At 40.2% G+C, this 24,662-nt stretch overlaps 1 long non-coding RNA gene across 8 annotated transcripts in view; it reads right to left on the reverse strand.

Annotated features, from left to right (window-relative positions):
- LOC103382899 (uncharacterized) overlaps positions 1 to 24,662 on the reverse strand; it is a 46,983-nt gene that overhangs the window by 17,834 nt on the left and 4,487 nt on the right. For 2 of the 8 annotated variants that reach the window (XR_001760397.2, XR_003050338.1), the window contains exon 3: positions 8,660 to 8,712. This is a non-coding gene — a long non-coding RNA (uncharacterized LOC103382899). Of the gene's footprint in view, positions 1 to 8,655; positions 8,775 to 15,455; positions 17,397 to 24,662 lie in introns of those variants that run through there. The other 6 variants (XR_003050335.1, XR_003050336.1, XR_003050334.1 and 3 more) reach the window with 6 other exon arrangements.

A 24,662-nucleotide genomic window follows, 5' to 3' on the forward strand; every position in this document is an offset into this window, starting at 1 on the left:
GTTAACGCTGCAGTGTCTGCTGGAGCCTGCAGTGCAGCGTGAGGGGGAGAGGAGACGCTGGCTCTCAGGGGTTAAGATGCTAGCAGTCATGTGCCTGTCGGCTGCAACAAAAGCCTGCCTATGTAGGGTGCATACAGATGGAGCGAGCTCCTTTGTGTGCAGCCTTTCACACGTCGGAGCCTCGGAGCTGCCAGGTCTGGCTCTCTGGGCCTGGCTGCGGGCCTAGCTAGCAGTTTGTAGCACCTGATGCTGGGGCTCACACTTTTTCTATGGGTGCAATTAAGTTTGGAAAGATAAAAAGGACAGGAGTCCCAACAGTTGTGTCCTAAAAGCTTAATACAAACAAATGCCACATAATGCAGAACATCAGCGCAGCAGCGACGGGGCGCGGGGAGCGATCAGAGCCGAACACAAGATGTGGCTCTCAGTCGCGTCTGACGCTGAACATTTGATTGGTCCGCTCCTCTCTGCTGTCTGTCTCATACGCCAGTGAGCCGCTCCGCGGGAGCCGCTGCTAAGGTGCTACTATTAGTGCCGTTACAATTGCGTGAACCGCCGTGCGAGATGTATACACAGTCCTCCGGTCTACTGTATAAACTGGGCCTGTGTACGTCTGAACACGCTGCTCTATTTACGCAACATGCGCCAAGTCACTTCCTCTGTGACTTTAGCGTGTACGTGGTGATTATACTGCACGAGGTCTGGATCAGGTTGAGCACTAGGATATGGATCACCGCAGCCAACAACAGACTGACCTTCAGACCATCCACCTTTCTGTGTTTCAGTAGTAGGCTCAGTATGATTCATATTCAAAAAACTGCCAAAATATAACAAAAATGTATAAAACCTAAATCACAGTCACTGGTTAATTAAGTAATTCAAACTGAACCTATGAGCAAAACTCTCAAAACCTTAATAACATGAATGAATTTCTTTTGTACGTACGTATGTGGATGATATTCTGTAGTGAATGTAGGTCAGTCACATTATTTTCAAGACTTAAATGATTTGACTTTAAAACCAAAGGTCAAAGTTGTTCTATTTTATGAATCGTGGCACAGACAAATCATAGAAATGATTAAATAAATTCTCTATTAAATTTCATTTTAAAATTATGGCCATGTGTTTTTAGACATGATATTAAAAAAGAAGAGAATGTTATTGGAACATGACAGCACTTTCTGAATTTAGGTCCAGAGGAAAATCAATGGTTAGTGACGAGTTATCAAAACATGTGCATGTGTCACGGAGTGGAGTCAGAAAAGTGATCGAGGAGAAACGAAAACATCTGTTAAACTCTACAAAGAAAACTGAGAATAACTAAGTGGGACACCAGAGAATTACAAAGCCCACTCTATGACTTAAGTGACAGAAAGACGAAAAAGGGGGGAGAAAAAAAAAATCCACTTTTTGCTGAGGAGACACTGTCGAAGTAGGACTGAGGAATCAGGTCTGGACAACTTGGACACATCAAAGCACACTGGAAGCAAATCATTTGGACCCGATGAGATACAAATAGAACCAGAGGTGACAGTGACGACGTCAATGTTTGAAGAAAGAGCAGAGAGGCCTGTAACCCAACCAACACCTTCTCTCTTTCTCTCTCTGGGGGAAACACAGAGTACAACGCTGTGAAGATTGTTCAGTGGATGTGGAACCTAGAATCTGGTGATGGTGACAGGAAGAAGAAACGAAAACAAAGGGAATTTTTTTTTATTTCCACCAGCAGCACATGGCAAAACTGGCATTTGGTCAAGGGTTTGTCTTGTGTCAACGTGACGACAATGTGACACTGACTAAAAGAAATGAAAGTAGTGAATCACCCCTGCAGAAAAGTCGTGACTGAATATTAACGCCTTTACGTTTTTGTTATAAAAAAAAAATCCTATGCCTATTTTTGTACCTACACACTTGAACAAATGGGGTTTGAAGTCAAAGTAACTTTCAAAAAACGTAACTGGGCTTAAGAGCAACTCTGTGCCCTGCAGTCTGGAGAGTACTAGTTATTGCTGACTCACGCAGGAGGATCCACCGTCGAAGGCACTTTCTGGTTCTACGATGAGGACATTTTTGACTTTTACTGACAAAAAGGCAACAGTACAAAGACCATAAAACCAACACTATCAGACACAAACATTACTACATTGTTTTTAACCATGTAAACATTCTCACAAATGTTCTTAATCTTTGCCACTGCCACAAATGAATATTTTTTCAATAAGATTCCTCCTTGAAATCAACATGGCCTTTTTTTTTTTTTTGGTATTTCTGGAGACGTGAAAAAAATCGTTGCACAAATCACACTCTCTTTGAACAGAGAGCAACTACAGAAAAGTCTTCATCTAGTTCATATAAAGAAAATGATTTGGAATATTCACTGTTTTCATTGTCAATGAGTCTGTTTTCTAGAATCGTGTTTGACACAGATGTAATTACAGCTTCGTATTGGATTTCTGAAAACTGCTCGTTCAAGCCAAGAAGGCAAAAAAAAACCCAACAACAACAAAATAAAAATCTCACTGCCATTACGATCCATACTTCCGTGAAACAACATCATTCAAGGCAAAGAGTCATTTTAAATCTTACTCATGTCACGGCCATTTTGTCAATGTGGCTTCACAAACCGAGTGTTTTCTTCAAGGTACTTTTCTGTCAAAGCTTGTGTTCCTTTTACCTGAACTAAATCCATTCTCAGTACGAGTAGGTAAAACCACGACAGGTGACATATCACAGCCAACACACCTGTCAGTTTTTTGAGTGACAGTGTGAGGAAGGCGCAAAACAATTCATTGGCTAAAGAACAGTGACAGTGTGAGGAAGGCGCAACACAGAAAACAATTCATTGGCTAAAGAAAAAAAAAAGCTTTTAAAAATGTTTATCTTTCTACGAGGCAGCACTTATAAGAGCTTTACTTTAATAAAGAAACATTCAATGAAGCTCAAAGTTAACTATAGGTCAAGAAGAAATCAGTATTAGCTCCTGTTTCAATCATGGAATTTTTTGGTTTCAAGCCAGTTAACGTTAGTTACATTTCGAGCATTTACTGTTTTTCACTAGACATGTCAACTGTGCTAGACTTTTGTTTACTTCTAAACACACACAAAAAATGCTGTGATGTGTCAAGTTTCCGGGGACGAGAAGCAACAAACTAAAAAGGCCCTAAAAACAAAGTGTTACTTTTATGTGTTTATTAATGAAAGCACCGTTGTTCAGTTTCACCACAGCCGATGAACGACGTGAAGTGTAATGAACTCCCACATGTCACATCATACTGTTCCACTAATTTATTAAGAGCGTAAATACCCCTGCACCAGGAAATGAAACCACAGACCTGCAGAAAGCAAAGATCCTCCCAGTACGTCTGTGTTCCTGTGTGAGTGCCACATGTCTGATCAATGTCTGATCTCGCCTTCTTTTTGTTTTGTTAATAACTGCGCTCTAACAGACAGGCATCAAACAATAGCGTGTTCGTGTGCGGAATTTTACCAAAATTAAACAAAAGCTGATTTGAAATGTAGAAATTCTGAGGAAACGAACGTCAGCGAATGAAAAATATTTCCACAGATTTTAAAAAGGCAAAAGTTTTACTAACAATTCTTGTGAGATTAACAATAGGCCGGGGACCAGTACCAAGTCGTGGATCATTGGGTCCCTGGCAGCTTAAAACTATTTTTTTTCAATAGCAATAGAAGTGAAAGTAAACAACATGAAATAATTATTTTGATATTTTAATTATAAATGTAATAAACCCAGACAACCATGACACTGACGTTAGTGAGGATATTGTCTATCATAAAAGCTATCATTGGGGCAAAAGTCCATTGATGACCACTGACCTAAAGAATCACAGCTAGTTTTACATGGGGTCTCTCGTGAGCTCTTCCAGACTTCTGGTGGATTCTCTCGTGAGCTCTTCCAGACTTCTGGGTCTTCTGGTGGACCCTGCTTGGTCTTGCTTTGGTTTATAACACCTATTCCTGGTCTGTTTCTAAGCAAAGTTTGTGGCACGGTATTCTCGGGTTTGGGGACACCAAACATTAGTCACAATGTCCGATTTTCACGTTGCTCTTCCTCCACAGTTCCTTCCACTCTCTCGGGTCGTCTCGTTCCAGAAGCTCTAAAGTATCTTCGCAGAAACATATTATAGACACAAACTCATGACTATGTTTTACTGCAGTGTTCTCTCTGCTTCGCCCTATGGCTTCATAGATATGGCTTTGTTATGCTTGTCCATATAAAATGCTATAAGTCAGTGTCTTCTTTCTCCATGCCGTCCTCCAAGGACCTCAGTCTGGCTCGGATGTGTCTCCTTGGAGAAGTGGGGTTTTCATGGTCTCCAAAACTTGCAGTAAATTCTTGTTCAGGGCTTTGGTGACTATCCTTTTTGACACTTATAACTGATGACTGATTAGGATCCCTTTTGCCTTGGCAGTTATTCCTGCATCTCTAGACACATCCTAATACTTTTATTGTTAGTGTTTTTTATTTCTCGTCTACTTCTCTATTCCGTGCGGATCATTTCTCATTACTTTTAGGCAACGCTTTTTACATAAATCCTTGACAGTTGGAAACATTTTTAAACTCTTTACGTCTCCAGCTTCAACTATTCTTTTTCTCAGGTCCGAGCTAAGCTTTCCTGTCTTGCCATAAAGCCGTCACGAACAAAAGCTCTTATACGGAGAGTACATCCTGAAGACGGACCTCGGTTTAAAACCTTAATTCAAAGGTTAAAGAGTATCCCTTTGTTATTGTACCTCAGTAGTTTGTGGTACAATAACATTAGCTTCTGAACTAAATCCACTAAGTGGAAAAAAGCAGCAGCTTTAAATCTGTGCTAATGGCTGTGCAAAATATGTTACCAAACATTTCGTTCTTTAATAAAAGTTCCCTCCTCGAGCACATGTGCGTTCACGCGATGACGTACAACTGTCCACGTACAACATGGTGGACTTATATACTAGCAGGACGAGCCAGCTGGGAGTCTGACAACCACAGCGTTGGAGGAGACGTGAGGGAAGAAGGGGCGGGGGGGCAGAAGGTATCCCAGTGTGTTAGTTTTCTGCCAGGGAGTCCCTATTGACCTGTTAAACCTTTGTGACTGGAACAAATGCAAATGGCGCTGACTTGTTCACACAAAATACTAAAGGCCCATTCAAATGAGGCCCCAGGCCACAATGCAGCCGTGGCCCAGTGCTCTGTGTGGAGGCAGAGCAGCCCCCAGTCTGAGAGGGACAGGCAGCCAGGGAGACAGATTTTCCTAATGCCGTGGCACAGTTCATTTTAGCCTCATCTTTGAGAGAGCAAGCATCCCCCGACATTACTTAGTCCCTAGTGGGCAAGGTGACATCACTCACACTTTTACTTTTACACTCTACATGTCTACGGTGTTTCACTAGCACCTGCCCCCCTGCCCTCGGTGTAATACGAGGAGGAGCTAGTGAGTTAGTGCATAGTTGACATGCCACTGGTAAATACGTGTTAGTATTTAATATTAACAGACTACTAGAATAGGACGCAGAGATTACAGTATGTTACACATTAGCAGAGAAAGAGAGAGAGTGACAGATTACCCTTCAATTGGATTAATCCCAAAACAACTACAGCAAATACTATGTATCAATTAGTTACTCATACTGCCCTCTTTGTACTGGTGAACTGGATTCTTGGTTTTTGTCACGCCACAGTAACGGGTAAATGTCAGACACACCAGTTGAGGTTTTGTATAATCAGAAAAAGAATCAATTCAAACAGACAGCGTCGGAAGCTGCGCATGAGTCAGGCTGTAACTTGGTTAAAGGGGTTAGAAAAACAAAATTCTTTTGCTTGTAAACGCAACCTCTGATGCAAAAAAAAAGAAAAAAGAAAAAAGAAAAAAAGACAAAAAATGAAAGCAGCTGAGACACTGTGAGAGTTTCTGGGATGAGACTGTCCATTAAAAACAAACAAATTATTTTTCAGTGAAATACGAAGATTTACGAGCGGCGACTGTAGCTCGCCTAAAGTCTGACTGGATATATATGACACAATATTGGAGTTGAACTGCAGGGAAAAAATCATTATCTTTAAAGATTTTTAAATACATATGGTGCTTCTGTGCTCTTTTTTACAAAGCTGGTGAAGCTGGAGCGTGGATGGTAGCAGCACGTCTGGACATCATACGATCAGAGCGACACAGACTAATGGACAAATCACTGTATAACAGTTCTATTAGTAACAGTTTTGGGTTTTTTTTTTCTTTTAATGCGCAAATGATGTGGAATGACAACCAACCCCGTAAGAACCCCTAATCTGTCAAACACATGAGAATTTTTGTTCCACGGTTTTGTAATCAAATGACCGGTTTAAATAATGTGCATCATTCTGACCAAAAATGCGTTGGCTTTGATTTATTATATCTGATTTGTCGGTAATTGCTTAATATCACTTAACATCAACTCCAAATGCCAAAGTCTCTTATAATCACATCTAAATCTAAAAAAAAAAAAAACTAATTAAAATGGTGAGGACATTTTTAGGAATATGAAAAAACTTCAGAACTTCCTAGTTTATTTGATGTACCTCGGAGTAGTATGCTTCGAAAGGAAAGGGAAGTCTTCCTGTGTCAGCCCGGCTGTGTGTGACTTGACACCTGCAGAGGTCACACATGAGCTAAATCTCAGCAGAGAGAAGGGCAGAGGAAGTGAAAAGGGGAAAGAAACACCACAGAGAGAGACAGTGAGGCGACGACCAGGCTGTGGTCGAACAGTGCAAAAAAAAATTAACTCTTGTTTCCTTCACCTCACCGCTTTCCCTTGTCCCAAAGGAAGGATGGGGACGAGGGTAGGTGTTAGGAGATCAGAACGTGACGGCCGAGTGTGTGAGGAGAGTCAAAGAGCTGTCACACTAGAAATCATGTCACAGAACGTATGTTTCATTATTGTTCTTACAACATCGTCCTCTTTGGTTTTCCAAATATGTCTCATGTTGTTAAAATAAAGAAAAGAAATCACTCACTTATATCAGCTACTTTTTTTTTTTTACTTAATTTCTCTCAGATAAAAAAATAAAACCTATTAAGGTTATGCATATTGACTACAGTTAAACAGCACTTTACAGTACGTGTGTAAAACCACGACTGGAAGACAATTTACACTTAAGTTACTTGATGTCTCCAGATATTTTTTTTTTTTCTTACACTTCTACAGTGATGAGAATCACAGGCAGTGATTCTCATCACTGCCTGTTTTGGCTGAAGAAGCAGAGAATGAATCATCAAACACCTCTGATAATTATCTTTTACTTCACTGTTCAGATCAAAACCTAAAAGTAAGCTTTGTTCAAAAACTAAAAAGTAAAGCTTTCAGAAAAAAAGTAATTGAGTCAAACTGTTGATTTCTATAGTTTTTTGTTTGTTTGTTTTTCCTTTTGTTCTACTATCACACTGACTGGACACATGTATTTTCTGACAAAAAAAACAAAACTTTTGTGCAACTAAATCAAGGGATTATTAAAATACACACAGTACTGACTGTGAGAGTACTCACAGGGTCTGTACGTGTTAACAGCAGAATGCGCCGGCTTTTTTAATTATATCAAAAGAGTCACAGTATATAACAAACAAAGTTCTGTTCTGTTGTTCTTGGGGGAAGAGTCATATGTGAGGTGGAGGAGGAGGAGGCAAAGGTGGAGGAGGAGTGTTTTCTTTCTCTGATACACGTAAGAGGAACATCAGGTTTCGAAGTGCGTCGGTAAACTCAGTGAACTTTTCTGAGACTAATATTGATTCTGTTCCTGCACTGGAGAAACTCCACCCATCTGGTTGTCCATGCAAGTAAAAACAAACATGACACAATACCTGTAACCAGGCATTTGGCCAAGTGTGAGTGAGATACTGTATGAAGGTACGCTCCTTATTTTGTTGTCTGGAAAGTCTATACACCCGGGGCCCATTGTGACAGTGCTCTTCTTTCTCTCATGGACTTTGTGCTGTTGGTGTGGTCCAGTGTCTCTTTAGTCACGGGAAACAAAAAGTGTTCCTTATAAGTCAAAAGTTACTCATCTCAGTAGAAGCCTCTCAAAATAGCACTTGTGTTTATGTAGGTGAAAGAGAGAGAGAAAAAAAAGGGTGACATTTTTGGATCGAAATAAATTTGGAAGAAGATTATAATGACTGCACAGCAACTCAGTCAAACACCAGGGCAGAAGTCACAGAGTCGATAGTGTTAATGGATCAAACTGACACATCAGTGACTTCTAACTCTCCTCACTATTATCTGTTTAAATACTCTTAACTCCGACTGTGACAACGAGCGTGACGCTGATCGTCCTGTTTTCAGTCCGGCTTCACACCGGGTCGACAGACAATGTCGGTCTTCTGATTTTTTAAATTGCACTCACGACAGAATCATGAAATATTGCATTTGCTCCGGCATGAACTTCAAGTGTAATCTCTTGAAACCTAATTTAATCCCTGAATCCCTCTAATGGAACAATTCACGTTACAAATAAGAAGGCGGCCTGAAACGGTTAAACAGTTCTGACTCATTATCTGTCATCAATCAGAACTGTGCCACAGGTGATGAAAGCGATAGCCTTCATGCAGTGTTCAAATTTGTCTAAAATAATATTATAAACAAATATAATTTACTTGCTGGCAAGATAAAGTTTTCACTTACTCACATGAGTTTACATCCAGGCCTGGGGGAGCCGCGTTGTCTTCTGTCCTCTTTGACCTGCCCCGGAGACAAAGGACAAATCAACGACAAATTTAAAGACCGGATGGTTGCATCATTCACTGCAAAAAAAAAAAAAAACCACAGGAGCTGCAATTTATTTGGAAATGCACTGTGCACTTTTGGGTTGCAGGTTGTCTCCCACCCGTGCACGGTGCTGCCAGCACAAACCCAGAACAGGACATTCTTTCTGGAAAGTTTCTGCTGTTACATGTCAGACGAAAAGTTATGGTTTGTTCCTTCCTTTTTAATCCAAATTTTTGCTCAAACAAATGACATTAATTTGTTCACGCCACAAGCTTTGTCTTACAAAAACAAAATTGAAATTAAAGAACAAAAGAAATCTCTGTTTTAGTTCAGCTTCATTTCCTAAAAAATATTTCTTTAAATGCAGACATAGAGATTTTTCAACAACATTTCTAAAAAAAATACATCACTGCCATTATTTTACATAGAATTCAGAATTATCTGAAGAAATTCAAAAAGTAACCATTTCTGCACAGCAGTTCTAAAGCTATGGTACGCATGCCACTGGTGGTACTTGGGCTTTCTCTAGTGGTGTGTGGGGAAACATGATTCCCACTGAGAGAGAAGGCAAGTAAAATACACACATATTCACTTATGTGTCTGTGTATGTGTGTGGTTTGAAACTAAGTGATGCTTAATGTGATTTTCTACCTCTGCTAATTTAAACATTCTAACATTCTTATATATATAAACATATATAAGACTAGACAACTCACTTTTAATTAAAACACACTTACTTTAGAAAATCAGGAGTTAATACAAGTTAGTGTGTGAACTCAGCTCAAGACTTACTGATTAGGTCGCTTGTTTTAACGTAAGTTTGTCTTTTTTTTAATTAAGTTACGTAATAAAGAGACTCTAAATATGGGTAATTGACTTTTAAATGCTATGTTAATTGCTTGTTTTGAACATCTGAAAATACTGTTTAAAGAAATCACTGTTGTCCATTGAGATACATCAGAATTCTCCTTTTATGTTAAGCTATTTAAAAACTGGAGTTGTTTGTGATTTCTACTCAATCAATAAGTGTCTAGTGTCAAATTAAATCATTTTAAAAGTCTGACCTAACACGATGTTAAAGTAATCTGCTCATTAGCAAAGACTCCTGAATAATTCTGAGCTCATCTGTGGTGTTTTTAGCATATTATCAATTTTCCTGACTAGTGTGACCTGTGACCTTTGCTTGCTTTTTTAAATTGAGTAAAGGATAAAATGTAATGTCCCTGGAAATTTCAGTGATAAAACCACAGGGGTTTGATCTCACTATACATCAGTATCAGTATTATATACTATTTCACAGAATTTCAAATAATAAAAATAAAATGATAACCGGCCCTGGATTAACATTTCTGGTAGGTAAAATGCTAAAAAAATAAATAAATAAAAACAGCCATACATCATCAAATTGTGTCCTTTCAGAAAGTCAAATATTAAAACCCTTCAGAGACTGGCTGTCTCTGTCCTTGACAAAGGTCAGAGCACAGAGTCAGCTGCAGCTCCCATTCTACGGCCAGAGGGAATATGAAAACGGCAGATGATGAAGTGAACGTGTTCTCCGAGCAAATAAACGTCTTTTTCTGCACTTGCGTTAAGTTTTGTAATTGCGTAGAATAAAGGACAGGGAGACGTTCGACTGCAGCAGTTTTAGTAGCTTTTGCAGGTATGTTATGAAGTCTCACTTAAAAAAAACAAAACAAAAATCCCTTAGTGCACCTGTCTAAGGTGACAGGGCCAACGTGTCACTTTATGCGGCACACCAGGGCTGCACATGGGTATGGTTGTCTTTAGGTCTGTGCTAATGTGTACTGGACAGGTTGAATGTAATGATCAAATACAGAATGTTTGTAACAAATGGATGACAGGTAACTTTACCTGTTTAATCAAATGAACAGTTCTTTAAAAAAAAACTTAAAACCTTACATTTTACGTGTAACAATATTTTCATTTTGCTTGACGTTAATGTTTATGTCCATCCGTATCAGATCTGTTCTATAAATGTCAATCGTATTCGGCCCACGACTGGGTTTTAAAACCGTAAAACGTCATGTATGTTGATGAGCACAGCCACACACTTTCACTCAGTAACTTTAGCCACTTCAGCAACAACCTGCAAGGCTTTGCTTCTGATATCGTTATAACCTCTTTTCATATTACTGCTGCTTCAAATACAACAGAAGACAAACCGTCGAGGGACTTCACACCAGGGCCAGTTACTACTGACTTCAGATACACAAAAACTGAACCGGAAGAACCTGCACAGCTCCTCACAGAGCACTGCTTCTTCTGCCTTTCGTCCTCCCTGTACTGCCCCACACCCCCAGTTCTCTCTGGACTTGTGAAATGTAGGAACTTGCCGATTTCCTTCCAGAGCACTATCCAACGCGAGGAAAGCCTGATATACAACTAAAAAAAAATATTAAAAAAAAACTGAGATGAGCAAAAATAATCTATAGAGAGAGTGAGGAGAGAAGAGAGAAGGAGAAACCAAAAGAGAGAAAAGAAGGCCAGATTGAAGAGGGTTGAATCAATGCAGTGGCCTGGTCTCTCTTCTTTTTTTTTTTTTCTCTCCCCTCTCTTTTTTTTCAATTTTTTTTTTTCTCTCCCGCTCTCAAATGATTCACAGTGGAAAGAAAAGGCCTTTTCCCTGTCCTCAGTTGAACTCCACATCAGCTTCCTGTTAGAAAGGCAAGGAGGAAACACCCAGAGCAACGTGCACACATGGACACAAACACACACACAATTACACACACAGGAAGGCCTTGACTGGTGGATTCTTCTCTGCCAGAGAAATTAGGTCAAGCACTTCAATGCCCTGCACCGAGATGTGTTGAAATTTAAAATGTGAAGTGCTTGATGGGGACAGAAAGGACGTACCAAGGAAACAAATATGTCAACACACGGTCACCCTGATGCAGCTCATAAAATGCACCAGCTTAATGCTCTATGTTGACTTGTGACTTGTGAACATCCCACTAAAAAACAAAAACAAATCATCAGCCCTTACTGTTAGGCCGCAGCAGCTTGGACCGGTGTTAGACACATACGGCAAAAAAAGTACAAAATATAATTTGAAGTCTCTTCATTATAAGCTAACCTGAACAGCACGTGCGCTTATTTCTAAAAAAAAAAAACAATAGATGACCTGATAAGGGAGTGGCAGAACTCTCTGTGAGCCTCAACAACACCGCTCAGGACGGGACGGGACGCCACACAACACACTACACTGCGGTATTAGCCATGCACACCGAAACAACGCCCCCAAAACACCACCCCACCGCCTCCCGCCCTCTGACCTGAAATGCCCTTAAAGAAACAACACACCACATTGCCATCAGGTCCAATCAACTATTCATAGAAAGGCTGGATTGCTCTTGGCCTGATCTTACAGTTTAGAGTTTCAATCAATTGATTGAGACATGAGAGAGAGAGAGAGAGAGAGCAGGAGCGAGAGTGAGTTGGAGGACAAAAACCGTTCGGAAAGCAAACAAGAGAAAATTCAGGCGAACCCAGAGAGTCTCTCCTCTGCTTTATGCTGGTCACTGCAGTAATGGACCACAATGAGGGCTGTGCGCCACAGGGTGGCAGGGTAAATCAGACAATAATCTCGCCAATTTTCACTCTGCAGCCAAGTGCATGCTCCTGTGCCAGTGCCTGAGTGGAGAAATGAGCCCCGGTCCATTGTCTGAGAGCCACCTGTGTTTCTAGAAAGTACAATGGCATCTTCCTGTTTATAACGGCAACCACGCTTTATAAACATTCAATATCAGGGCCATAATACATCACATAAAAGAGCTTGTTTTGCGACAGACAGCTGCAGCCAGAAAGGTCAGGGTGACCCTGTTTGTATTCCAGCGTTCTGTCAGTTCTGCTTCTCTCTCTCCAAAAAAAAAAAGCGAGACATGCTGCAGGAGGGAATGTGGCGATCGCACGACACCGCGTTACTCTCAGCCGCCACAGATGCAATTTCCACTGACACTCTGGTACAAACAGAATCTCACTAAACCAGCAAACCTGCAGACAAAGCACACAGACGAACGGAGCGAAACACATGAGGGATACCAGATCTGGAAGAACAAACAACTCCTGAAGATAAACTGATAACAGGGAGCAGTGTGTGTTTGTGTGTGTGTGTTTGACTTCTGCTGAGCATAAGGAGTCGATATAGTGTGGGAAAAAAGTCATCTGAGGCATAACCAAAATCTGAGGTAGAATCTCAGACATGTAAACCAAAATCAGACAGTGTCTAGATCCTAAACAGAGCCTCACAGTCCATACATTTCACGTGGGTGAAAAATACATTTCTGTCTCGTTACCTTAAAGTGGAGTGTCTTTGTTTGTCTTACAATATTCTTTTGTATTCATGTCAACGTGGACTTTTTGTTTTTGCTTTTTTAAAGATACTCAGGTAAGTGGTTGCTGCTTATCTGGACACTCGCAGCTTTAGTCCTTTTCACACAGGGTTAAAAATGTGATGCAACTGTGTGGCAATAAGGCTGGTACCAGTCTGAGTGCAACATGGCACGCTGCTATAGAGCAAAAATGGCCAAACAAACTGCACACTTGTGAGGCACTGGCAGGTTAATCAATAATAATCTAAAGCCACCAGGAAGTAAAAGCTGTGGAGGATGAAGCAAAACACAGATATTTAAATGTAGAGGTTTCACAGAAGCTCACAACACCACCCGAAAAGAAGCCTGGTCAGATACAGGCCTTTCAACCATTAAAATACATTTAGGGCTTCAGCTGCTGCCTTAGCTCCACTCAAATTTCCATAAATTAATTTCATCAAAAACTTCTCTGAGGGAAACCACAGTGACACATGAGGGGAAACCACACAGCTCCACCATATGTCCTGATGTCCCACAAGCACTGATTGTCTCAGGAAGAACACAGAGAAAGCTAGCTTTTTAATTGAATGCACATTTAAGTGAAAATCCTACAAATTGGTCATTTGGAGAGTACGACAGAGAGTCTTTGAGGGGCCTATGCGGTGACGGTGCATAGCAAAAAAAAGCCCAGTAACAATGACGCAACCCACAGACATTGACATGCCAGGCTCCTATTTAAATCTCAAACATTTTGTTGTTCCTCTGCCAAAACATTTACATCGTTGGGGAACTGGACATCAGGGAAACTCCAGAAACCAAAGAACAAAATTTAGAAAACATGGGCATAAAATTAACACGTGGGCACTAAATTTGGACTAATGTTTGTGTTTGCTTTAGCAATGAAATAATATTTAGCACTGCCACTTCGAATGTCATCCCTTAACCAAAGTGCATCTTTCATAGGCACAAAGATTTGGTAATCATGTGCGTTGAGTCAATCAAGCAAAAAATTAGAGCAGACTTTGCAATTTTGGACTCATGGGAATAATTGGCTGTTTTCACCACGTACAGACATCTGTTTGTTAATCCTAGTCATGTGACTTTTATCACATTTGTGAAAAATAATTGACTACTTAAAAAGAAAACATTGCTTGGTGTATCTGTGGCAAAGCATTAAAGTCTGATCTGATTTGAATTTTTTTTTCTTCATCCTTACTAATGGATTGAAGAGTTTATGTGAGGCTCCAGCTGAAAACCTTGTAAGTACAGTGTTAACAGTGTATTATTACAGTTTATCTTAACATTTTTTTCATCTTCTCCTACAATGGGGATACTTTAAATATGCACTGGAAACTTAAGCCAACCACATCAAACCCAAGGTTTCCATGGAGAAGTTGCTTTTGAACTATCCATAATGGGAAATACTTTGAACCTTTCTTGCGAGTTATGTTTTGTTTGCCTGGAACATCACAGTAAAGCTTGATAAATTGCTGTTACTTTACATCTTTAGCAGAGGGATTTATCACATAATAAAGACTCGGTTCAATGGTGGGATCTAAATTGTTTTCATATTGACTTGTTGACTAATTTGCCACAAAATACATTTTCACTTTCTGAACATGTAGAAACAATCAAAACTTGCACGACACATAATGCACACATCAGTCTAGTTCGGGTACTTTACATAACAGGAAGTCAGCGGGTTTGAATTTGTATATACAGTATATTCCATAATGTCAACTAATTTTAAAAGTCATTAAAGTTCCACTGCCACAGACCACAAAGTGGTCACTGCTTTCCAACAACTGTTTCTAACCCATGTCACTTGCACTCAGGCAGATTCCTCCTTCGACCTTATCCTGTACTCTATAATGTTCCGAGTTGTGTCACGGGACCTTGAACACAGGTCCTGATGTTCACATAGCGTTTCTCGCGGCCGTTCACTTCTGCCTACAGCCCTAGTTCAACTGTTGAATTGACGGTGAACAACGCCTGCTGCTTTATCACTGCCTGCATCAGGGACAAAGGGGAAGATTATTGTCTGAGTGAGAGGCAAGGGGAAAGTGGGGCAGCAAAAAAAAAAAAAAAAACAAGCCCCATCTCGTGTTTGGTATCACATCCACGCAAAGACTGGGGGACGATAAAGCAGAGAACTCGCTGTCATAATGTGCAGACAATGATTATAAGCTCCCGTCTGGAAAGTTCCCTAAAGCTCGTAATGGTGTCACTACCCATTCAGTGACTCGGTCTGGAAGAAAAACAGCTGCGTAGTGCACTAACGGTTAAAACGGACGCACACAAATCGCAGTCCCTGTTGCCGTTTAATAAGTGGAAAGTGTAAGTGACGATGAAAATAGTGAAATGTGAATGTAAATAAAGAGTACGCACCAGCAGGTGTCAAGTTCAAGTCGTCTTCCAGCTCGTTCAACTTCACCTCTTTGTATTTCCTTCGCGGCGTCTGTCTGGGCTCTCAGAGCAGGGAAAAACAGCAGAAAATCACACAAAGCGACAGTAGCGGTGGACGGAGGGGTAGACAACAAGCTCACGGTGAATATTTGAGCCGAGAGACTGTTTCGTAGTGCACTTATAGCAGGGACAAATGAGGTAAGTGTCGCCGTCCTCCCCTCCGTCCCTCCCCCGCCCCTCGCTGCTTCTCATCGCCGGCTACAGCTTCGGTTCAACGGGGACACAGGCAACAGACTGAGCGGCCGCTGCCGCCGCGAAGCAGACACAGGCGCCGGGTTCAGCTGAGGTGAAGTCCCCGTTTTAAAAGCAGCAACACGGCTTTCAGCGGACCCCGAGGTCGCTCTGCTTTATTTTTTTTATAAACAGAAAAACAGCAGAAAGAGAAAACAAAAAAACGTCGCACTTTTTAATATGTAGAGAAGCAGAATGGTGCTTAACAGACGTTATTAAATGCCCCCTCACCACCCTCCTCTTCTGCTGCTGCCTCCGCCGAGTTTAAAGCACTATTTGTTTGTGTGAACTTATCTGACCCTCGAAATAACGGAAGAAAATAGTCGTCCGTTCTATGTTTTACTTCATTTTGAGTCGAAGGTTGTCTCGATTTTTGTAAAATGAAACCACGTATACTGATAATTCACTAAAAATATTTTTCATGTCACACCGTGTGACTCAGAAGACAGAATGACAACAAACGAAAAACTGAAATGCAAAAAAAAACCCCGTGTTTTATAAAGAGAAAGAAAAACAAACGCTAAGACAAAGGTTATACAAGTTTTCTTTTTTAAATAGAAACACTTTAGAATGCCACAATGGAGTGAAACACTACAGTCAGAAGCCACTTTGTTTTTGGTTTCATTTAAACTGTACACAACAGGTTAAAAAGTGCATGTTCATAGTGGCATATTTGCCTCAGTGCAATTGGTTCAGTGGTATTTCAAATGACTTTTAGGGGCAAATTTAGAATATTTCAGAGTTCGTTTTAGTCAGTTTTAGGTGCCAGTACTAACTTTTAATTTTACTCTTGCCCAAGTTTTTCCTCTTTTATTTTCTTTTTTTATTGTTATTTTATAAAACACCTCTCGGCTACTTCAAGCTATTTGAGGGTCAACTTTGACTTTTTTCTTCGGTTAATAATTTTTAAACTAAAAAAGTAATTTTGTGACAACCTTTGGCTAACTATAGGTTTTGCTCTAGCTTATGCTATAATTTCCACTTTGAGTATTTTTTTTTCTGCATTTGTTGATAATTTTGTATAGGTTCTTCTGTGATGTGTTTATGAAAAATATTCAGCATTTTTACTTAATTTTGGATCATAATTGCCAGTTTTACTATGTTTCGATTACTTTTAGCTACTTTTGATGTATTCACAATCATTCCAAGCTACAGCTAAATTACCTTTTCAGTTATTTTTGCCATGGTTTCTCATCAATGTGTATCCATTTCTAAAGAGTTTTTGATTTGTTTTGGTAACTTTTGATATCATGGTGCTTAGATTTAAACAATATTTGCAACAGCTTTTCCAATAAAATATTTTGCCCGTTTAACCTACTTCCTAGCTAAATTTCCCTGTTTTATTTCTTTCGTTAAGCCTATTTCCTGAAAACATTTAAGTTATTTTTTTTGTTACATTTTCAGAAACACATAAGCTATTAATCTAAAAAAGAAGAAAGTAGAGATTAATCATTAATCGTTTGTGGCTACTTTTACATTTACACTTTACATTTATGCATTTACCAGATGCTTTTATCAAAGCGACTTACAAGACTTTTGGCTAACTTTTAGCTTATTTAGAATTATCCATCTCCTCTTGTGACCCTTGGCTACATTTAGATATATCTAGGCATTTTTTATAATAGTGATTTTGCTAGTTTTTGGTCATTTAGGAAACATTTACATTATCTTTTAACTTATATACAGGACATATATAAAATATATATTCATATAAACATATATATTACAAACATATATTTGTGTGTGTGTTAGTGTGTGTTAATCTCTATATAAATTAAATTAATAAATCAATCGTTCAATTGTTTGTTTTTTTAAGTACCAATGCATCAAAGTTCAGTGGGGACACTGAGCCTGTACACCGACCAAAGATCCTTCCGGATTTGGCCTGTTTTAGAAAAAACACTCCAGCATCACAGGGATAGCGACAGTGAGGCTGCTGTGTGTTCTACACAGCAATGAAGTCTTTTTCACATTAAATGAGTGTTTATCATCAAACAGTGAGGTTCAAACAAGCCCGTGTCCGGTTTCAAAGATAGTAGGATAACTGTGGTCACAGAGGAGCACACATGCATGCACTCTACCTCCATGAAGGCTGAACGTTTGTCTCACAGGTACCGCCCGTGTGCCTAATAATTGTCTTCATGCTTCAGGCTGCCTGACATACGACAGCAGCCTCATCCCGTTCCTCACTCACATGTTCAGCGAGGTGTTAATTAATGAGCTGGAGTGTGTGTTCAAGCTAATGGACATCTAGTTCTCCTCAGGTCAGGGCCTCAGGTGACTGAGGACAAGCTCAGACCTGCTCAACTGCATCACAGACACTTTATTGATTAATCCGCTGTGCAGAGCCGTAAAAAAAAAAGACAAGCCCAGCATTTAAAAAAAAAAACTCCCGACCCCACTGTTTAAATCATTTGGATTGTTTTATCTCGCACATCCTATAGAATTTTGTGCATTAAATTTAACTGTTTTTAAATAATTAGTTAAGTGTTAAATGTAAGAATATGATTATAAACTTAATAATGTAGTTGGTATTTAATACACACAGTTATAAATATAATTAACAATGACAAAATAATAATAATCAATTTTAATCAAATGCCTACAAAAGTGATAGGAGAAAGTAAATTTTGTGCTGATTTTATATTTTCAATTAACCAACTGAATCCATTTACATGCATTATTATAATTTAATTCCGTTCTGTTTTTTGGGCTGTAATTTGTAAAATATTTCACTCAAAAAAATCAGTCACCCTTAAACTTTGAATGGGTGATTTAGAAAATGTTCTGGTATCGGTACAACACACTGTGTGACAGCAAGTGTGCGTGTGTGTGTGTAGAAATGGGTGGGTATGGTCTATATGCAAGTGTGTGTTAAACAGCTCTTCTGCACAAGAAAAGTCACAAAAATGAAAGTAATGATTTATTTTTTGTAATTCAAAGGTGTTTTGCGACACAGTGGTCGGAGTAGGAATTTGTGTGTGTGTGTGTGAGAGAGTGTGTGTGTGTGTGTGTGTGTTTAATAGGATGACCATGTAGGGATCAGGAGGTGAGACAAGTTCATGGTGTTGGTAATTTACCGGCAGTGACTCAAGATCAAGACAAATACACACACACACACACACACACACAAAGTTTTTATCTCTCTTCCACTTTCACTCACAATGTCCACACAAAAACCTTTACAACAAAATGAAATATTAGGCTGCAAAATAAATTAATTAAATAGAATCAATGCTTATATATATGTAGATGGATTCATGTATATATACACACACACATATTTATGTGTGTGTGTATTTACACACAAACATTTATTGTTAAATCAAAAATAAACTTTTTAGCCCATCATCACATCACGATTAACATTTTCTTTTTTTTTAATGATAACTTTGAAGTGAAGGATAATTCAATGGATGTATAAAAATGCAGTTTTTAAGTACAAGTGTAAAAAGCATTCCTATATAGGGAATTAATGAAGTCAGTTGTAGGAATTAAAATTAAATTTCGTGACTAAATGTATAATTTTTTTATTGATTTAAAATTAAAATGCCAGGGCTGACAGAAAATTAAATATGAAAACTTGAAGTTCTTAAAGTCTATTTTCTTGTTGTTGGTTGGGTTTTTTTTTTTGGTACAACTTTGGAAATCTGAGGGCTGTTTGATACAAACTATTAATACAAAATATATATATATAGGTTATATAGTGTATGGTATAAATGAACAGACGCCAATAAGTTTTTCCACTTCAAAAAGTGCAGGAGACTACAGATTTAAAGCACTTATCGTCCAACACCTTACAGCTGGGTGCACTACAGCACTTGAATACTCATAAATATTTCATTTCAAAACCCTTTTTTTTGCATAAAGTCAATCTCTCTCTCTCTCTCTCTCATTGAGATCAATTAACAAAGAGAAATTTGTGGGATAAATACATCAAGCACATGGTTAGAGTCCTGTGGTGACTTTCTATTACAATTTAAAATAAAAACTTTTCAAAAGAAGTCGAGGGAAGAGGAGAGGAGAGGAGAAGAGAGGAGAGGAGAGGAAAGGAAAGGAGAGGAGAGGAGAGGAGAGGAGAGGAGAGGAGGGGAGGGGGGAGGGGGGAGGGGAGGGGTGGGGGGGGGGGGGTGTATGTGTGTTTGTATGTATATAATGAAAAAAAAAACAGTAGAAAGTGAGGGGAGGGGGGGGGGAGGGGGGGGGAGAGGAGAGGAGAGGAGAGGAGGAAATGAAGGTAGAGTTTGGTGGAGGTGGTCAGGGCTCTCCATTTGGCACTGCTAATTTGCAATCAGACACTCTCCTCCAGCTCCCTCCCTGCCGTGTCTCCAGACAGTGTGAAAGGCAGCTGAGACAAAGCTAGCATTCTCCACCACCCAAGGCCCCTCTTAGTTTCATTTCAGACCACCACTCTCAGACACAGACCTCTCTGCTTTGAGCGCACTAAGACAGCACCTCCAGCAGGAGAGGCGCGGAGGAAGAGGGGGAACAGGAAGAAACACAAAGGGAGGTGTGCTCCAGAAAAAACAAAAAAAAAAAACAGTGGGTGGAGAACCAAAACCGACGTCTCTTTCTCCCTCACCACCTACTCTCCTCTTCCTCGCTCTGGGTGGCACCCAGGGCCCTGGTCCCATCAGTGGTGCTGCAGTGCGGTGCCACACCCTACGCCTCGTGCCATGAAAAGACTGGAGATGTGATCGATCATCTCAGACCGAGAGAGACGATCACGCCCTGCACCCTGTCGGTATTTTTAGTAACTTCAGTCAGTAAAGTGACTGGCCAAAAAAAAATTTATTTTTTTTTTTTAGAACTGTTCCTAATTCAACTTTTGAAGGTCAAGGTAACCTAGAAATTCAGCTTCAACATTTGTAATATCACTGCTTGTAGTTCCGCAGCAATATGACACTTCATACTTGTTTGAAAGCAGATGAAAGCAGGGAAAGTCAAAAAGTTTTGAGACCAATTGAATAAATGTTTTAAGAAAAAGTCATTCACGTCTTAGAGCTTCTGTGAGAATTCCTTCTTTGTGGAATTTTAGCAGTTGGCCTTCGTACGACGTGCTGCCTGCTTGGCTGCCATATGAAAAAAAAAATGAAAAAAAGAAAGAAAAATCTCTGCAAAGATTTAAATTTTTGGATGGTTGAAAAAGAAAAACCTGATAAATAAATAAATAAATTGTAATCCATATTCAGGTCTAGAAAAGTTACAACACAACCTGTCAAAGTGGTTGGAGACGTCCAGGGGACATGTCTCATCCATATTCAGGTCTAGAAAAGTTACAATACAACCTGTCAAAGTGGTCTCGACATGTTTCCACTTCTTCAGATCAGACACTTAAAATAAGAACACGTGACCTTTTGACCTGCCCACTCTGCCTTTCTTGTTAAAAAAAAGAAAAGAAACAATATTCAATAGACAACCAAGTGAGACAGTGAAATTTTGTGTCTTGACCTCGACCTGACTCAGATTGTACTTAAGTGACTCAAACTAAAAACCACAGGGGAACTCCGCTCTGACATCAAATTGAACATTTACGCTGCAACGCAACTTGGATTTTTGGACTTTGACTAAGGCCTGGTCCAGACTCTACTTGCATAAAATTCAACCTCAAACTCCTTATATGAATCTACTGTATATAAATGCACTGACTTTTCTTCTTCAGACCTGGACTCTTCTGTGACTTGGACTTGAAACCCTGGGTTCTCTGTTCAGACTGAACTTTTCTTCACTGACTCAGATTTGACCTTGAATTGAACACCTTGGGTTCTCTGTTACTGATTGCTTGTTGACTTTTCTTTGGTGACTTGGACTTGGACTAAAATATGTACATCCTCGTTGACTTGGTCTTGAACTTGGACTGTGAGTGCACTCGAACTTTACGTGGTTGACTAGGACCTGAAATCTTGGGATCTCTGTTCAAACTGCACTTGAACTTTTCTTAAGTGACTTGAACTTGGAATTGGGTTTTGAACTTGAATTGAACATTTTGGGTTCCTGTGAAAAATTGAACCTTGACTTTTCTTTGGCGACTTGGACTTGGACTTGGACTTGGAACCCCAGGTATTCTGCTAAGACTGCACATGAAGTTTTCCTCATTGACTTGGACTTGGACTTGACACCCTGGGTTATCTTCACTGCATTTTAAGTGATATGGAGTTGGGTTTAAATCTCTGTGGACTCGACTTGAACTCTTCTGTCTTCTGTGGCTTGAACTTTACAACTGTGGTAACCCAACTAATTTCTTCCGTGCCTCTACAGCAGCTCTGGACGGAGACCATTGGGGGTCGGCTCAGACTTGACTCGAAACCTTTCGTTAAGTGACTTGGACTGGAATACAAAGGTTTGTGCACAGAAGCTGCCTGTCTTAATTTATGAGCCGGAACATTCTATGTTATTTTTTTTTTATTAAGTGCTGATGAATGGCTGAGCATTTATGTTTTTATAGTAACGCCCTGTTAAGTAAATGATCAAAATGAAATGATAATATTTTTCCCAGGGCCCTATTAGATTAACATGTTACTCAAGTGTATCACGGATCAGATTTCATCTCTTTGAAGTCAGAGTGAGCAGACGTTCATGTGTCATTTTCTGAATGCACTCCTCCCTGTAATATCGCTTTATTATCTGTGGTCCAGTGGAAGTACAGTACGCTGGGCAGTCGGCCGTGAGCCAAAAAAACAAAGTTATATGCTACGTTGTGTATTTAATAATGTTGTTTATGCCAAGAGACGCTGTTCGTTTCTTAGGGTCAACTGTACTTTGTGAATTTATGCCTGTATAATTTGCAATGCAATTTATACACCACGGTTATATTTTGACTATTTAAACTATTCAATTATTTTTACGTATTTAAGTCAGATAACACGGGCAGAGAAATTTCAGTTTCAGTTTCAGAATGCTAATATTCCTGCTACAGGAGGCTGTGGGGTCACTTTAAATTGGCAAAGCTACCGAAAAAACTTGCTCATCAGAAAGAAAGTGAGCAAAAATTCATAGAAAAATAGCCCAAGGAAAATTAAATGTGTGCAAAGATCATTAGCATTACCAACATCAACAAAATATTAATGAGGCTCAAAGTTTTCTGAAGTGAAGAAGCCACGAAAAGCTTGTAGCTAAAAGTAGGCGGATAGCTAAAAAAAAGGAAAGAAAATAGTAGAAGGAAATCTATAAGTCAATGCCTAAACAACCAATGGCTGATTGTCAAATAAAAAAAAAACAAATGGCAGAACATGTCAAAAAGCAGCTACAAGGCTGTGTACGCAATTTGCATTAAGACAAGCTAAGACATAGTTCCCCTTTAGCTAACGTTAGGGCTAAAACACTTAGCTAAAAAGACAGCTGAAAATGTGGAAATTCCCTGATAGTTAAAAAATATTATGTAAATAAAAAAGTGTGCTGTGTCGCAGGGTCAAATACAATGGCCACATAAAATCTGTCCATGTACCACAATCAGTCCCTGAGCCTCACTTTGGACACTCCCGAGATCTGACTGCTCATTTCGAATGGTGAAGTGCTGCATCTCTCACATGATTATCTCGTCTTGGGTCGAGGGCCACGTGTTGAGTCCTGACTCAATCAATGGATCAACGACTGGTCTGTTTTTTCTTCGTTATGCAAAGTTAAGTTTGAGCGAAGATCCTGTTTGAAAAAAAGTGACCAAAAACACAGAGTTGGGGAAAGGACCGGCTTGGTCCTGTTTTTGTTTTTTGTTTTTTTTGTTTTGGGCTGATTCCCACAGGTTGCCTCACTCACTTATTAGCTGCTTTCCTGCACTGGAGCGTAGAATACAATCCCTCTCAGTCTCACTCCAACACCTAACAATGCCAGGAACGGCTGCGCTTGTGCAGGACGATCATTAAGCAACATCCGACCGCCTAATTCATGCAGTTTCTCCCCAGGTCGTGCCAACACAATTGGCCTGAGAGAGTGCAGGTGGGGAGCAGATGGGACGGCGTTGGCTCTGACTGTGGGTCTAAATGTGAGGCAGAGATAAAGCTGGTTCTCTCTCTCTCTCTCTCTCTCTCAGAGATCCAGGTGAAAACGTGTTAAAGTGTGAGCCTGAGAGCGGAGCGTTGAGAAAGACGTGTCCTCGATTCGATCCCCGCAGGGCTGAGTGGTCACTCTGACCCCCACCCACCTCTCCCGCTCCAACCGACCTTGACCTTGGCTATATCTTTAGCAGTGAATTGTACACGTTACTGGATCACATTGCTGTACTCTCTGCTCTCTTCAATCCCGTTGCCGTTTCTCACTTTCTTTTTCCTCCGGTTGATCACAAACAGCCATTGTCACCACGGACCACGAGAACAATTGGGTTCTTATGCTGCGGCCGGTCAGGGGATGGGAGGGTAAACTTCGCCAATGACTGCGCTGAGTAAATTATAGCTGCGATGGCCTGTGTGGTTTGGAGAGGCAGTGCTTTGTGAGAGGTTGTGCGACTGAAAACACGGCTTCAGCACATCTGTTGCGTCTGCAGAGTAAAATGAAATAAAAGAGTAACGACGATGGCAGGACGGGGACAGTCGCTCAGTTCTGTCCTTCCTGAGCTGGTGGAGGTTCAAACAGATTGAGGGCGGCTTTAAAAACAAGCACAGGGAGTGGGTTTTCTCACAGGTTCGCAAATGCCCTGAGTCACATCTTATGAAAGCTGAATAATTGCGTGACTGCAGAGCAATGAAGGATAGCCTCAGTCCTGCTCCCCAGCTCCCTCCCTTCCTCTCTCAGACGGAGGCTCCGCCTGTCCACTGTCCTCCCGCGCTAAAAATCACTCCACCCTCCCGCCCTATCCCCTTTCTACATGACATCATCTGCACATCTGTCGTCCCAACAGGGTGCTGGTGACACAGGCAGGCCGCAAAATTAGTAGTGCTTTCTCCCAGCGCCTTTGTCACCGGCGCT

The sequence above is a fragment of the Cynoglossus semilaevis genome, chromosome 8 (genome assembly GCF_000523025.1).
Source record: "Cynoglossus semilaevis isolate Cse_v1.0 chromosome 8, Cse_v1.0, whole genome shotgun sequence".
In the NCBI taxonomy this organism is placed as follows: Eukaryota; Metazoa; Chordata; class Actinopteri; order Pleuronectiformes; family Cynoglossidae; genus Cynoglossus; species Cynoglossus semilaevis.